The following is a 16,767-nucleotide window of genomic DNA, read 5'->3' as shown; positions in this document are numbered from 1 at the left end:
GTTCTGTGGAGGCAGAAAAGACGATTACATCAAAATAAGCTATTGACATGTTTAATAAAACTTTGGAATGGGCTGAAATTGAAGTGGTTGATAAATCGGATTTAAATGTGTTAAAGAAGCTCAGGGAAAAGGCAGTTTTTAAGATGCTTGAACAAAAGAAACAACAAAAGAGGATTACTGATTTTTTTTCGACATGAATTTTTTCAAAAATTTAACTGAATATGAATTTATGCATAACTAACTTTTTTACAGTAACTGATTTTTTATTTGTGTAATGTGAAAAAATTAATAAGTAACGTTTCTTTTGCGGTTTTAAATAAAAAATATATGTCTTAGAACTAATTAAATATAATATTTTTCAATTTAGTTGCCTTTCGTAAATATGAGCAATCTCGCAAAACTGTACAGGCCTGGTTTTAATTAGTTCATATTATCGCGAGTGCACTCTATTACGATCATCTATGAGAATTGATACACTGCTAGATGAAGAGCTCTTTTCACCTTCTTCTTTATTTTTACTCTTTCTCTAACCACATTAAAATCCATATAACCATTTATTAGTAATAGACTATTTTCCTTGATAACAAACTTGTCCATGGCGTCTGCACTCAACGCTAAAACACAATTCAGCGTAATGTGTGCACCAAATATTCTGTAAAATGCTTTGATGTCATTAAGAAAGTTATGTATTAAAGAGAGATGGCGTCAGTCGCTGATTAGTATAAAAACAAGTAAGGAAGGCTAAGTTCGGGTGTAACCGAACGTTACATACTCAGCTGAGAGCTTTGGAGACAAAATAAGGGAAAATCACCATTTAGCAAAATGAACTTAGGGTAACCATGGAATGTGTTTGTATGACATGTGTATCAAATGAAAGGTGTTAATGATTATTTAAAACGTAGTGGGCCTTAGTTTTATAGGTAGACGCCTTTTCGAGATATCGCAATAAGGGTGGACCAGGGGTGACTCTAGAATGTGTTTGTACGATATGGGTATCAAATTAAAAGTATTAATGAGGGTTTTAAAAGGGAGTAGCCCTTAGTTGTATATGCGAAGGCGTTTTCGAGATATCGAACAAAATGTGGACCAGGGTGACCCTGAACATCTTCTGTCGGGTACCGCTAATTTATTTATATATGTCATACCACGAACAGTATTCCTGCCAAGATTCCAAGGGCTTTTGATTTCGCCCTGAAGAACTTTTTCATTTCTTCTACTTAATATGGTAGGTGTCACACCCATTTTACAAAGTTTTTTCTAAAGTTATATTTTGCGTCAATTAAACAATCCAATTACCATGTTTCATCTCTTTTTTCATATTTGGTACAGAATTGTGGCATTTTTTTCATTTTTCGTAATTTTCGATTTCGAAAAGGTGGGCGCGATTATAGTCGGATTTCGGCCATTTTTTGTACTAAGATAAAGTGAGTTCACCCATTTTCACAGAAAACAGTTACCGTAATAGGGTCTATGCCTCTACCAAATTGAAGGATTGGTAAATTTTTGTTCGACTTATGACATTAAAAGTATTCTAGACAAACTAAATGAAAAAGGGCGGAACCACGCCCATTTTGAAATTTCTTTTATTTTTGTATTTTGTTGCACTATATCATTACTGGAGTTGAATGTTGACATAATTTACTTATATACAGTAAAGATATTAAATTTTTTGTTAAAATTTGACTTTAAAAAAATGTTTTTTAAAGTGGGCGTGGTCGTTCTCCGATTTTGCTAATTTTTATTTAGCATACATATAGCAATAGGAGTAACGTGCCTGCCAAACTTCATCATGATATGTTCAACGACTGCGAAATTACAGCTTGCAAAACTTTTAAATTACCTTCTTTTAAAAGTGGGCAGTGCCAAACTAATTTTCTATTTTGCGTCATAACGTCAACGCACCTACCAAGTTTTATCCTTTATCCGTCTTTGGTAATGAATTATCGCGGTTTTTCGCAATTTTCGATATCGAAAAAGTGGGCGTGGTTGTAGTCCGATTTCGCTCAGTTTAAATAGGGATCTGAGATGAGCCAGGAACCTACATACCAAATTTCATCAAGATACCCCAAAATTTACTCAAGTTATCGTGTTTACAGACGGACGGACGGACGGACATGGCTAAATGAATTTCTGTTTTCACCCAGATCATTTTGATATATAGAAGTCTATATCTATCTCTATTAGTTTATGCCGTTACGGATTACCGCTATGCGAACAAAGTTAATATACTCTGTGAGCCCTGCTCAGCTGAGCATTGGCGCAAACAAAAAAATGGCAGTAGATAAAAAGGTAGTGCAGTTTATGAAACCCACCGAAACTGGTCCAAAGTGAGGTATCAAAAGACGCGTATTAGCGTCTAGATTATGAATCCGAAAGCGCAAGTTAACTTTTTCCACCCGTTTAAAAACTGGTTCATTGGGAACATTTTGCTCGGCATTAATTACGTTAATTTACATGTATTAATTTAAAACATATATCGAATAAAAACTTCTGTCGATTGTTTCTTTGTGGCAGTAAAATTCATGAACACATATGAAGATAGTGTTGCCAGCTCAGCAATAATAGAAATTAATTTTGTTTTTCTCTATTAGGAACAATACAATGTGGTGGCGGCTCGACATAAATGCATATAAGCAAACAAACACGGCGGCCACCGTGGTGTGATGGTAGCGTGCTCCGCCTACCACACCGAATGCCCTGGGTTCACACCCCGGGCAAAGCAACATCAAACTTTTAGAAATAAGGTTTTTCAATTAGAAGAAAATTTTTCTAAGCGAGATACCGTTCGGAGTCGGCATAAAACAAGTGGGACCTACTTGTGGGAAAAATTAAAAAAGGAGCACGACGCAAATTGGAAGAAACTCTCGGCCTGAAATCTCTTCGGAGGTTATCGCGCCTTACATTTATTTATTTTGTTAATTTTTTTTAATTCTTTGAATAATGTGAATCTAATAAATTAAAGGGATCCACGCAGTCCTAAAATAAACGCTTAAGAAATATTTTGAGTTATTTCTTCTACATGGAAATAGGAACAGGTAAGAAATTTTGACATTTGACGCTGCATGATGATTGACGCACAATACACATAGAATATAGAATTTTAATGAACGCTTTACTTTTTTTATTTCCTGATTCTTTTACTTCTTGGCAAAGCCAGAGCTGCAGTGTGACATAGTAGTAGAAATTTCTTTATAGCTGTGTACCTTCAAAAAAAAAAAAAATTATTGGATAGACTTGTATTTTGACAACACGGTGCAACGAATCCGCCGGTCGGACGGTTGCCATTTCTAAGCCCGAAGCATCTACGAAGGCCATCGGCCAAGACATGAACTGTATTGGACCGATTTCGCAATCATAAGTATTCTTAGCTAAGCACGTGGGGGACTAGGAGTTGATGACTCATTCTTACGCGAATGCGTGTGTCCACAGAACACGGGAAAATATGTTTTCGTTGATTTGTGTACATTGGATTGTATTTATATGGATACCGAATAGCAAAAATTAAGTGATTCGTGCGCTTAGAACAATGTTATTGTGCCAGTGTAAATTGTTCCTAACTAAAAAGTGTGAAAAAAGTCAACTTTCGCTTTCAGATTCTTAATCTAGACGCAAATACGCCTCTTCTGATACGTCACTATGGTCCAAATTTCGATGGGTACCATAGGTAGTAGTGCTTTTTATCTAGTGCAATTTTTTTTTTGCGCCAATTCAGCACTTTTTTTTTACACTAATCGATTTTTCAGCGACCAGCGGCGCATTGTTGCATTTCTGAAACATACCATTTAAATCCAAATCAAAATATATGACACGACGGTAGAGCACATTTGCTCTGTGTTGTAGTTTAGTAACAAAGCATTCTAACGGTAAAATTACAGAATGGTTGACCATATATAATTGTTTTCTTTTTTTTTTGCATTTAAGTGATGCGCGTGTACAAATCAGTGTCGAGCTCCTATAAGACATTTACGACAAGTGATTTATTTGTTAAAAAATAATATTTTGCATTTAAAATTAGTTTCAGAAAAACGTAAGAGAATATATTTTGACAAACAGTAACATTTTCTTAGCAAAGTCGTGTTTTTTTATATATTTATCTACTTATTTAGTGGATCCGATAAGCTACCGCCGGAGATACTTTGCTTGAATACTCCATTTGAGGTTTTTTCAGGATATTATAAATCTAATCAAGGATCAGACTAATTTGTACTCCATGCAGAGAGATTCTAGTATGCCGGTAAATGTAACTGGCCAACAAATACGTCAATTTATTGGCATCGTATATTATATGTCGATTTTAAGTATGCCAAATGTAAAAATGTATTGTTCTGAAAATATTAGCTTCGAGCCGATAAGAGAGCTAATGACATCAAAACGATTTGAATTACTTCGACAGTTATTACAGTTCAAAAAGTTTCCATTTGAAGAGGATTTGTCTGTAGATGAACAAATTTGTTCAACAAAAGTGCGCAATGCTTTGAAACAGTATTTACTCTACTTTGTAGCGTTTATTGTCTTAATTTCTCGATTCTTGGACTTCTTCAATGATCAATTACAATCTTGCCATGACAGAGCACTTTATATACCGTAACTGGCATATAATACCATAGATAAAGTTCCAAATATAGGTCCATAGTTTCGGACGCATAAAAATCACACACCTCTAAAAGTGGAATATCCTGACGATAAGCATTCTAGTATCACATGAAATCGTTGCAAAAGCTCCAAATTTATTCCGGTTATTTCTGCTGACCTTTCTGGATTTCTAAAAAAAAAAAACGTTTAGCCGTGTTTCCACATGATTTCTTTGGTATATCTACTAATAACTCCTTCTCCGATCTAAATTTCTCCTGAATAATAGTTTTTCTCCGCTGTACCTTTCATTTATTTTCTGATCCCCGAACTTGGTATGATTTAATTTTCAACCGTTAAGTTATATGCAGAATTTGTAAATGAAGAAAAGTCGATTGTACCTAAAAGCCATTTAAATTATCATACAAAAAGTGAGGTTTTACTCTCTACGCTTTTCGCCATTTTCCTTCAAATTTAAACATAAACGCGAAGAAAGTTAAAGTCTATCAAAATCGATAGTTGTTGTTGATCCGATCCTAAAATTCAGAGTAGTAAACTTACATATTTGATCGCATCTATCTTTTAAAGGTTAGATAACCATATATCAAACGTAATTCTATATGATATTTTAGAGTCGCTCATATTAAATTTTAATTTCCTCACAAAAGTGCAAGTATGTGCAGAATTGTCTTTCTTATTATTAAAAAGAAATATATGTATGTTATATATATGTTCCTTGTTGTGGTGGATGTTGGTGGAGTCAAAAGATCAGGATCGCTGAAAATTGAATTTTATTAGGAATCACATGCAAAAACATGCCCAGAGTTTTTGATATGTATACAGTTACCTTTACTCAAAACACAAAAATATAAAAAGTTTAACCAGCAAATAGATTAAGTTACTTCCACAGAAAAACTTTTAAAATATTACTATTACTTCCATAATTATGGACTATTAAAAATTGCACTAGTTACGGTCGCACTATCTGTGTTTTTGTTTGTTTATTTTCACTGCCATTCGCGATACCGCTATAAGTGTATAAACAAAAAACTAATCGAAGATATGCTATTTCTTATATATCTTGACATTCTGCTTTGTAATGGAGTAGCCAGATTGTGTCGTCCCAAATTTGAAAATCGAACACTGTGCGTCGGGGTTATTTTGTGACTTATCCTGGACTGTTTCAGGATCATTTGGGGACCCTTCGAGATCATTTCTGGATCCGTTCGGCGCTATTTTGAGATGATTTTGCGACCCTTCCGGAATCAATTCTGGATGGTTTTCGAGATCCCGTCGGGGAAATTTCGTGACTTTCTCTGGATTATTTCAGAATCATTTGGGGACCCTCCCGGGATCATTACTGGAAGGTTTTCGGGAACCATCCGGGATCCCGTCGGAGTTATTTCGGGGTCATTTGGGGACCCTTCCGGGATAATTTCTGGATGGTTTCTGGATACGTCCATGATTCCTTGGGGGTCATTTCGGTACTTTTTCGGAATAATTTTGGGACCCTTCCAGGATCATTGCTGGATAGTTTTCGGGATCCGTCCAGATTTTAGTCGGGGTTATTTCGAGACTATTCCGGGATCATTTTTAGATGGTATTCGGGGACTATCAGGGATTCCGTCCGGGTCATTTCGTTTTCTGGATCCGTTCGGGACTTTTTTGAGATAATTTTGCGACCCTTCCGGGATCATTTCCAGATGGTTTTCGGGATCCCGTCGGGGACATTTCGTGACTTTCTCTGGATTATTTCAGAATCATATGGGGACCTTTCCGGGATCATTTCTGGATGGTTTTCTGGATACGTCCAGGATTCCTTCGGGGTCATTTCGGAACTTTTTCTGGATCATTTTGGAACCCTTCCGGGATCATTGCTGGATGGTTTTCAAAATCCGTCCAGGATTCCATCGGGGTTATTTCGAGACTATTCCGTGATCATTTCTAGGGAGTTTTTCGGGATCATATTCGGACCCTTTTGGGATAATATCTGGATGATTTTCGGTATCCGTCTGGGATCCCGTCAGTCATTTCGGGATCATGTATTTTATTTTATTTATTTGGATTAAAGTCGACACAGACACAAAGCGGTCGACAAAAAGTGAGGTTTTTACTCTCTACGCTTTTCGCCATTTTCCTTCAGATTTAAACATAAACGCGAAGAAGAAAGTTAAAGTCTATCAAAATCGACTATCTTTTTTAAGGTTAGATAACCATATATCAAACGTAATTCTATGCGATATTTTAGAGTCGCTCATATTAAATTTTAATTTCCTCACAAAAGTAAAAGTATGTGCAGAATTGTCTCTCTTATTATTAAAAAGAAATATATTTATGTTATATATATGTTCCTTATTGTGGTGGATGTTGGTGGAGTCAAAAGATCAGGATCGCTGAAAATTTAATTTTATTAGGAATCACATACAAAAACATGCCCTGAGTTTTTGATATGTATACAGTTACCTTTACTCAAAACCCAAAAATATAAAAAGTTTAACCAGAAAATAGATTGTTACTTCCACAGAAAAACTTTTAAAATATTACTATTACTTCCATAATTATGGACTATTGAAAATTGCACTAGTTGCGGTCGCACTATTTGTGTTTTTTTTTGTTCATTTTCACTGCCATTCGCAATACCGCTAGAAGTGTATAAACAAAAAAATAATCGAAGATGTGCTATTTTCGATATATCTTGACATTCTGCTTTGTAATGGAGTAGCCAGATTAAAAAAAAAAGATTGTTAAGAACCATTTGTGCCGTCCCAAATTTGAAAATCGAACACTGTGTGTCGGGGTTATTTCGTGACTTATCCTGGACTGTTTCAGGATCATTTGACCCTTCGAGATCATTTCTGAATCCATTCGGGGCTATTTTGAGATGATTTTACGACCCTTCCGGGATCAATTCTGAATGGTTTTCGAGATCCAGTCGGGGACATTTCGTGACTTTCTCTGGATTATTTCAGAATCATTTGGGACCCTTCCGGGATCATTACAGGAAGGTTTTCGGGATCCGTCCGGGATCCTGTCGGAGTTATTTCGGGTCCATTTGGGGACCCTTCCGGGATCATTTCTGGATGGTTTTCTGAATACGTCCAGGATTCTTTGGGGGTCATTTCGGAACTTTTTCGGGATCATTTTGGGACCCTTCCAGGATCATTGCTGAATAGTTTTCGGGATCCGTCCAGGATTTAGTCGGGGTTATTTCGAGACTATTCCGGGATCATTTTTAGATGGTACTAGCAGAACCGGCAGACTTTGTTCTGCCCTAAATTTGGCCTATCTGCATACATTTTAATAAGCTTTTTCCGTCTAACTCTGCCCTACCCCTCTACACTTTTTCCTAATCTTTTTATTCACGACTCCCTCTGTCTTTTTCGCTTCATCTTCATCTTCGTCTCATTCCATCTCTTTCTCAGTCTCTTTTTCTCTTTTCTCTTCTCTCAAGTTTTTTTCCTTCTTCTTCATCTCTTATTGCCAGTCCCAGAGGGTGGTATGTATTTTGTTCAAGTCCCATTCCGAGTCTCAGTCGCAGTCCCAGTCCTAGTCCTAATCCCAGTCCCAGTCCGTCTCTGGTATACTTCCCGGAAAAAAAACATCGTAAATACTAATATAGGCAAATTTATATACGAAATTTCAGGCAAATCGAATAGGACGTATGTAAATAGGTATGTGGGTATTATTAATTCTTGTCTTTATTTCGGCTTCGCATGCATATTTATCAGTTTTGCCAGGTTTATGCGACTAAATCGGATATCACAATGAATTTTAGAGCTCTCAGCAACAGCTTTCATTTGATACCCATAATACACACACATTGTAGGGGTATCCGGGTTCATGTTTTGGCCTATATCTCGAGACGCTAGTGAATCAGCTCATCAACAGCTTTCATTTGATACCCATATTGTATAAACACATTCTAGGGGTACCCGTGTTCACGTTTTGGGCTATATCTCGAGACCCTATCCTCCCAGTTGTATGAAAATTATCCTGTACTATAGCACTCATCACCAGCTTTCATTTGATATCCATATTGTATAAACACATTCTAGGGGTACCCGGGTCCACGTTTTGGGCTATATCTCGAGACCCTAGCCTCCCAGTTGTATGAAAATTATCCTGTACTATAGCACTCATCAACAGTTTTCATTTTATATCCATACGAGTTATGGAGCGACAATCAAAATGTACACTTCATTTTATTTATTTTTTTTCTTCAAATTTTTTCTAAAAAAAAATCATAACTCAAGAATGGCTAAACCGATTTGGGATTTCAAAATCAACTGACCATCGTCTCTCCTTCCTGTATCTTTCCTAAAAATTTCATGGCAATCTTTCTATCCGTTCTCAAGTTATGCAGTGACAATCAAAATGTACACTTCTTTTTATATATATTGATTCGGGGTCTATCAGGGATTCCGTCCGGGTCATTTCGTTACTTTTTCTGGACTGTTAAGGATCATTTGGGGACCCTTCCTAGATCATTTCTGGATCTGTCCATGATCTCGTCGGGGTCATATCGGCGCTTTTTCGGGACCCTTTCGAGATCATTTCTGGATCCATTCTGGACTATTTTGAGATAATTTTGCGACCCTTCCGGGATTATTTCCGGATGATTTTCGGGATCCCGTCGGGGGCATTTCGTGACTTTCTCTGGATTATTTTAGAATCATATGACATGGTTTTCTGGAAACGTCCAGGATTCCTTAGGGGTCATTTCGGAACTTTTTCTGGATCATTTTGGGACCCTTCTGGGATCATTGTTGGATGGTTTTCAAAATCCGTCCAGGATTCCATCGGGGTTATTTCGAGACTATTCCTTTTCGGGATCATATTCGGACCCTTTTGGGATAATATCTGGATGATTTTCGGGATCCGTCGGGGATCCCGTCAGAGTCATTTCGGGATCATGTAATTTATTTTATTTATTTGGATTAAAGTCGACACAGACACAAAGCGGTCGATAACTTAGATAAAATATTAACATAAATTAATGTTACAATTAAAAATAATTAAATACATATATTAAATTCAACCATACTATTGAAAATCCTGGACCCGTAATCAAATAAAAGCAATATTTTGCACTGACGTCCACGAAATTCTGTAAATTAAAGTTTTATTTCACTTTTGTTTAAATTTTTAGTTCATTTACAATGTTATTTTACATTTTCATTTTATTTCAGTATTTTACAATAAAAACTTATAATTATTTGTTTACTTACATTTGTGCTTGTGCGCAGCTGTTGATTCGTACTCGTCGATGTCTTTGACGTAAAAGAGCGAAGTTTTGCATTTGCTATCTACTCATACCTAATCGTATTATTGTATGCATTTTATAGGACTAAACGACAATTTTGCTGTTTACAACAACACCTGCCGGTAGCAATGTAACATTCCCCCCGCCACCCCCCCTCCCACCTCGTATGATGAATGCTGTCAAATTTACTAAACAGATCTACTTTCGCCAATTTAACAACAGGCCGAGTGACCAGGCAGTTTACTGTTTTGACTACAGCACTAAGGGTCTAACATCCTTTGCTTGTAGAACGTCGACCACTGTTCCTTTGTTCCAAGTGTCGCGCTTGCTGTTTTCATCTACGATGATAACTACATCACCAATGTTTACAGGAGATGGGGAAGGTTGACACCACTTTGTACGGCTAGTTAATCCAACGTCTCCAAAACTGGTCAGTCAATTGTGACGCCACCCTAGAATTTTTACGAAGTGTAACACCGCTGAGTCCACTTGAGCCACCCAGCAGGAAATGATTCGGAGTAAGTGCCTCATCAATATGTGCAACGTATGTTAGAGGTCTAGAATTGAGAATGCTCTCGACATCTGCGAGTGCTGCGCGCAGTGTGTACTCATGCGTGATGGTATCAGATAGAATATCTCACAGTATGGACTGTACGGACCGTATCATTCTCTCCCAAGCTCCGCCCATATGTGGTGCAGCTGGTACTATAAAGTGCCATTCCACCTCCGGGTACTTATGCATAATATCATCGCACGAAATCCTTCCCATTTCTGCTTGCAGAATACGACTCGCACCTCTAAAGTTAGTGGTGTTGTCTGAAATAACCCGACGAGGCACGCCCCAGCGACTGATGAACTGCTTAAATACGGCGCGCACCACGAGACAGGTAAATAAGACACCCCAGCGTTTCTCGCGACGTCTGCCAACAACGATGTCAATCGGCCCGAAGAAGTCCACCCCGGTACAAGTGAAGGGCCGAGTATTCAAAGCGAAGCGTTCAGGGGGCAATGAACGAACCGATTTCAGGAGGTTGCAGACATTTCCGGAAAATTTTCCCGACCAATGCTCTCAATACACTTATCCAATATTTTTGGCTAATTTCATTAACCACTATTTCGGAGTGGTGGTGGTGATATTTGCGATCGATAATAACGAGTGTTACCGGATGCTGTGAAGGCAAACTTATTGGTATCTTTAGGTCAACAGCTATGCCCTCTATCGCGTCTATTCGGCCCTTTATTCTGAGCAATTCGTACTCGCCTATAAAGGGATAGCATTTAAGAGTAGAACTTTTCCTACTTACGGATCTACCTCGTTGTAGGCATCTTATTTCTTCGCCAAAGACTATGCTCAGGCTCATACGAATAATCAAAATTTCGGCGCTGTTGGTCGTGGTGCCCTGTAGCATGATTTGAGCGAATGCTGATTCAGACGACCTTTTGCTTACTGACCGGAGAAATCGCAAAACGTATCTTGTTTTACCGCGCAGCTTCTCCCACTTACTAAACCTTCCCACGTCAGATATTACCTCTGGAAAGGATATGTCACTTATTGTTTCAGTTTGCTCAACATGATGCACCGATTCCGGTTCCGCTGGCTCAGCCAACATTGTCTCCGGCCACTTTGCTTCCCGCAATTTTAAAAATTAAAGTATCTTTGACCCACTGATTTAATTTCGTTGCATCATCGGCCACGTTATTCGCCAATGGTACCCACATCCAACTATTAATTTTAGAGGACTCCATAATTTCCCCTATTCGTACGCCGACAAATTGGCTAAATTTGCGAGAGTCTGAACCTATCCAGTAGATAACATAACTTCGCTGATCGGTAAAGTTAACTCAATTTTAACAAATTTCGACAACCTTAGACCCAAAATGGTACCAAGAAGTTCTAAGCGAGGTATAGAAACTGATTTAAGAGGCGCTACCCTCGATTTAGCAGCTTTCAAACAACATTGTACTTCATCCCCCACAATGGCTCTTAGATAAGCAGCAGCTGCGTAAGCTAAATTGCTTACATCGCAAAATACATGCAGCTGCGGCTGGCTAAGGGGTAGCACCGAGGTATATAAACGTTCCTTATTCGTTCCATGGTGTGGACCCATGATTGCCAAGATTTTTGTTCTTTCTCCTGTACATGTGTGTCCCAGGTAACACCAGACCTCCAAATGTTTTCAAACACGATTTTAGCTTGAATCATAAAAAACCCATCAGACCCAGAGTCAACGCTCTGTAACCAATCATCCACGTATGTATTCTGATGGATCGCCAGAGATGGGGAACATGCAGCACCAAAGGTCATCACTGTCATAAAATAAGTATCAGGTTTTCTCGGGCGGTCTCCATAGGGCCACAGAAATTGTTGCGCGTATTGGTCCTGTTCTCGCACCCGAATTTTGTGGCACATCTCGCGAATGTCTCCAGTAATCGCATATGATCGCGCACGAAATCGGAGAAGAATGCCAATGAGGGAGGCCAAGAGGTCAGGTCCTTTCAATAAGTATTAAGAGCGACACCATCGACTGCAGCAGCGGCGACCCCAAACCAACCGAGTTTTGTTTTTATTTTTATTGGTAACTGTGAATATTGGAAGGAACCATGACATTTCGTTGCTATGAGTTGATCACTATGGAGCTCCTGCACATTTTGTGGAACACCGTGCTTTGCATTATCCGCGCCGAGTACCAGTGTGGCACGTACTTCAGTATACGGTTCGATTGACAGCCTATACAAATGTGGATGCAACGAAATGTCGTCGCTTGTGAGAGACTGTTTGGGAAGATCGAGATTAGCAACAGAGCGTTTGTTGCGAAGACTTAACATCGAAATGGTGTCGAACGTGGATGAGATTCCAACAGTGACCTCTTTCGGTTCAGACTCTGTCTGCGTTATTTAGCCCGTCCACCTTAGGCATAGCTCATCTGACGGGCCTTATAAGCCAAGCCCCTCTGCGATGTGGTTCTACAAAAGTGTACATGTGGAACCCTCGTCTATTTACGCGTATGTTTTTATGGAGTTCGATTTGCCATAAAGCATAACTTGAAAGTAACGCAACAACGTTTTTGTTTTGTATTCTCCTTCATGCAACATCACTGATGCATCGTCTTTTAATGTCGAGTAATCAGACGAGTGGAGCAAACATCCATTGACACCACAATGACTCTTTAGTCGACAGTTTAAAAAGTGATTATTAAAATATCTGCTGCATAATTTATTACTTCGCACGAAGCTCCACCTTTCGTTGATAGACAAAGCGTAAAACTGTTTGTATTTCTCAAGTTTGTGGTCACCATTGAACCTAACACACACTATTTTAGATATATCAGTAGTATCACTGCGAGCTATGTCGTGTAAAAGCACCAATTCCTTCATCTAAGCGTTACTGGCTTTGCCCTCTTCGCCGAAGTTGTTTCCTGAGACTACTTGACTGGCACACGTAGCCAATTTAAAAAGCCAAGAGTCGAATTCCCCGATATCTACCTGAAGCAAAGACACTCTATGACGACCACACTCTAACCTTAAGTCACTTGGCAATTTGCAAATTAGCTCAGAGTAATTTCTATGAGAAAGATATGGGAAAGACCTATGGCTCTCGTAGTGGAGCAGTAGTTTTGCATTGCTAACGCAAAGTCTCTAGTTTTTCATACTTAACAAGAGGTTCTTGCCGCAGCTTGCATTGCAACGAGAGACAAATAACGTCTGGGCGTCCACATAGCATACGTAGAGTATCAAGGGCCTGCCATATGGTTGCTGGTGTTATTAATTTCCCCCTTACTACTTCTAGCGCTACGCCCTATAGCCGAATGACATTTTCAACATCCATAAAGCCGCATTGCTGTGTAGACTGCTCGAAGCTTACCATAAATAGTGGCCACTCCTCTGGCTTGCCGATGAATGTCCGAAGATCTTTATTTATGACCTGCGTGAAGCTACTTGTGTAGAGGTTATCCTCATTTTTACTGACATAGGTGGTACGGTGGGAGTATAGCCGTAAGATATTTGGAGCCAATGTCGACGACCATCGTAGCAGTTTAGTATCCCACAATTATATTGGTTTGTTAGCGCTTCTGGAGCGGCCAAACCCTGTGCGGAATTTCCGAAATTACCATACGTATTTACCTGAGGGGGTTGGGCATGCAGAGACGTCGAATGAAGTTGGGTATGTAAGCGTTGCGGTGGTTCTTCCTGTCGAAATACTAATGACGGCAAGACGTTGTGACTCATCGTTACGCAATTCGAGGTTGATTGATTGTAAAACGGCGCATGTATTCTGGTAGTAGTGCAACTGGTGTTTACTGGATGTGCTGCCCACGTTATTATGTTACAACTATTGCGATTATGCTCATCCGCAGTAACACTGGAAGTCGAGTAATGGTATAACCCGTAGCTTCCGACGCCACGATGTATTCCAGTGGCAAATGTCGAGGTTATGTTGCCCATGTTTGTAATAGGCGGTGCGTAGCCATCTCCGAAAATGGCACACGGCGACTGTGTAACGTCTTGAAGCGCCAACCTGTTTACATTATGTTCCATATACTATTCTATCGGGCCGATGTAACACATTAAGAAGTTGCCGTCACAAAATGTCTAAGATATGTTGATTGCCGCTCCGGTGATTGCAGTCCTAACCTCAAATTAGGGGTGAATACCGCACATGTGGTCGTCGCCGGCGTAGTCTCAATTTCTGTCACGAATTATTTGCCTGTTGTCACAGTCTGTTGTGAAGAAGCCATCACGATTAACGTTACCAACCTTGTAACTAAAATAATTTAAAAAAAAATTTAATTGTCTGATCAACGCACTAGATTGATGAGGAGTGTGATGACTAGTACCTAGGACTTACCGAATTATTTTCCAGCTTTTAGTATTGTTATTATTTAATGTAAGTATTGTTTTCAATAAACCCGTTAACTAAACAAATTTTTTTAATTATTATATTTTCAAGTTTTAGACTTTATTTAATTGCCTATTATTTCTAATTCTATTAAGTTCATTTAGTGACTCATTATTACACGGACTCTTTCCTCTCTTTACAATCTAAGTCCTCAATACATAATCCTTGTAAAGACTTTACTCGACTCAGCGCCACGTATGCTTGTCCCTCCTCGAACTCGAAAGTATTTTGATGTCACTTCTACCGGACTGTATGTAATATTTGTTCCAAATGTGAGCCAAATCGGACCTCAAATACGAGTATTTTTAATATCTTGATCCTTGCTGCACCTAGCGGGATTTTTTTTCATAAGGCGATTTCTATTTCTGTATGTAATATGTGTTCCAAATATGAGCCAAACCGGACCACAAATACGATTTTTTTGAATATCTCCTTGCGCAACCTGGCGGCGGCTTTTTTCTAGGTCGCTCTCTATTCATGTTGTATTATGTTTCCAAATATGAACCAAATCGGACCACAAATACGATTTTTTTTAATATCTCTGTCTTAGCGCCACCTAGTAGCTATTCTTTTCATAGGTCGCTTTCTCTTCATGCATGTTTTGTGTGTTCAAAATATGAGCCAAATCAAACAACAAATACGATTTTTTACCGATCCTTACGCCACCTAGCGGCGATTTTTTTCATAGGTCGCTTTCCATTCATGTATGTATAATGTGCTTCAAGTATGAACCAAATCGGACCACAAATACGATCGGGTTCTGGACTATATTCCAAGTCTCAAGCTTGTTGTTTGTCGAGAAGTTACTTAAATTTTAATTACAAAGTTCGTAAACAACCGGCTGCTACACAGAGTCAAGCTAAATAAAACCGTTTAATTTTTTCAGCAAAATATTACCGCTGAGTGTGGAAGTAATAAATATATTCCAATATTGAAAATCCTGGTGCCGTTATCAAATAAAATCAATATTTTGCGCTGATGTCCGCGAAAATTTGTAAATTACAGGTTTATTTCACTTTTGTTTAAATTTTTAGTTCATTTACAATTTTATTTTACATTTTCATTTTATTTTGGTATTTTGCAATAACAACTTATAATTATTTGGTTACTTACATTATATCGCAGAATTGTTATGCAGGTATGCATTTTATATTTTTATTTTATTTTTTTTTTTTTTTATTTTTAAACGACAAATTTGCTGTTTACAACGACACCTGCCGGTTGCGTACACATGAAAGAAAGTTCAAAATATCAGGCCAGATTTGAGAGTATTGAATTATGCAACGCGGTAAACGAACATTCAAAGCTGATGCAGTTCTACGAGTTGTTGTAGTGCGAGCACCAGTTACGCAGTGCATTATTTTTGGCAAAATTTTGCCGGCAAAGTGGTAAATGAAAAGCACAAAGTGCCTGGACGTTCTACCAGGAACAGCAAAATTTACTCGAATAAGATCAGAGGAGTAAAGTTCTTCGATATTCTAAAGTCGGCAGATTGATAAGGATAAGCCTATTTCTATATGGTGGCAGTTGCACACTTGGATCCCAGTTAAGACCACGTAACGAAAATATAAGGAATTGCTTCTGTACCGACTGTTGTTGTTGTATTAACGATATACACTTCTCGAAGATTTTGGAGCGTGTTATCAATGTTGATGGTTCGTTGCCGGATATACATCCGGTACGTTCCGGTTACAAAGCACAATAAAGGTACTAGCCCGACCATCCAGGCAACGATTAATATGACCACATTAAACCTTCTAGGCCATTAGGCCCCCCCCCCCCCCCCCCTAGTGCTATGCAGAACTTGGGGTCGCCAGAGCCTCGCCTGCTAAACATGTGTATGATACATTCATATTTGTAATAGGATTCCCGTCCCGTAGGCGAGGTTGACAATTGGGTTGCGGAAGCTCTGAAGCTATAAAGCTATAAAGCTTTGTATTGCGCTTATCAACCCCTTGAATCCCGACTCAATACGCTTTATAAAACACTTAAACTCTTTGATTTTCTTTATTGACTACAAAATAAGTTTGTCAAATAA

General features: G+C 38.6%; 1 protein-coding gene across 10 annotated transcripts in view; it reads right to left on the bottom strand.

The window, feature by feature from the left end:
- LOC137240104 (uncharacterized) overlaps nt 1–16,767 on the bottom strand; it is a 1,657,600-nt gene that overhangs the window by 1,154,979 nt on the left and 485,854 nt on the right. The window lies entirely within an intron of this gene.

The sequence above is a fragment of the Eurosta solidaginis genome, chromosome 2, assembly GCF_040869045.1.
Source record: "Eurosta solidaginis isolate ZX-2024a chromosome 2, ASM4086904v1, whole genome shotgun sequence".
Lineage (NCBI taxonomy): Eukaryota > Metazoa > Arthropoda > Insecta > Diptera > Tephritidae > Eurosta > Eurosta solidaginis.
Note: the sequence above shows the minus strand (reverse complement) of the source record. Positions and strands in the feature narration are given on the sequence as shown.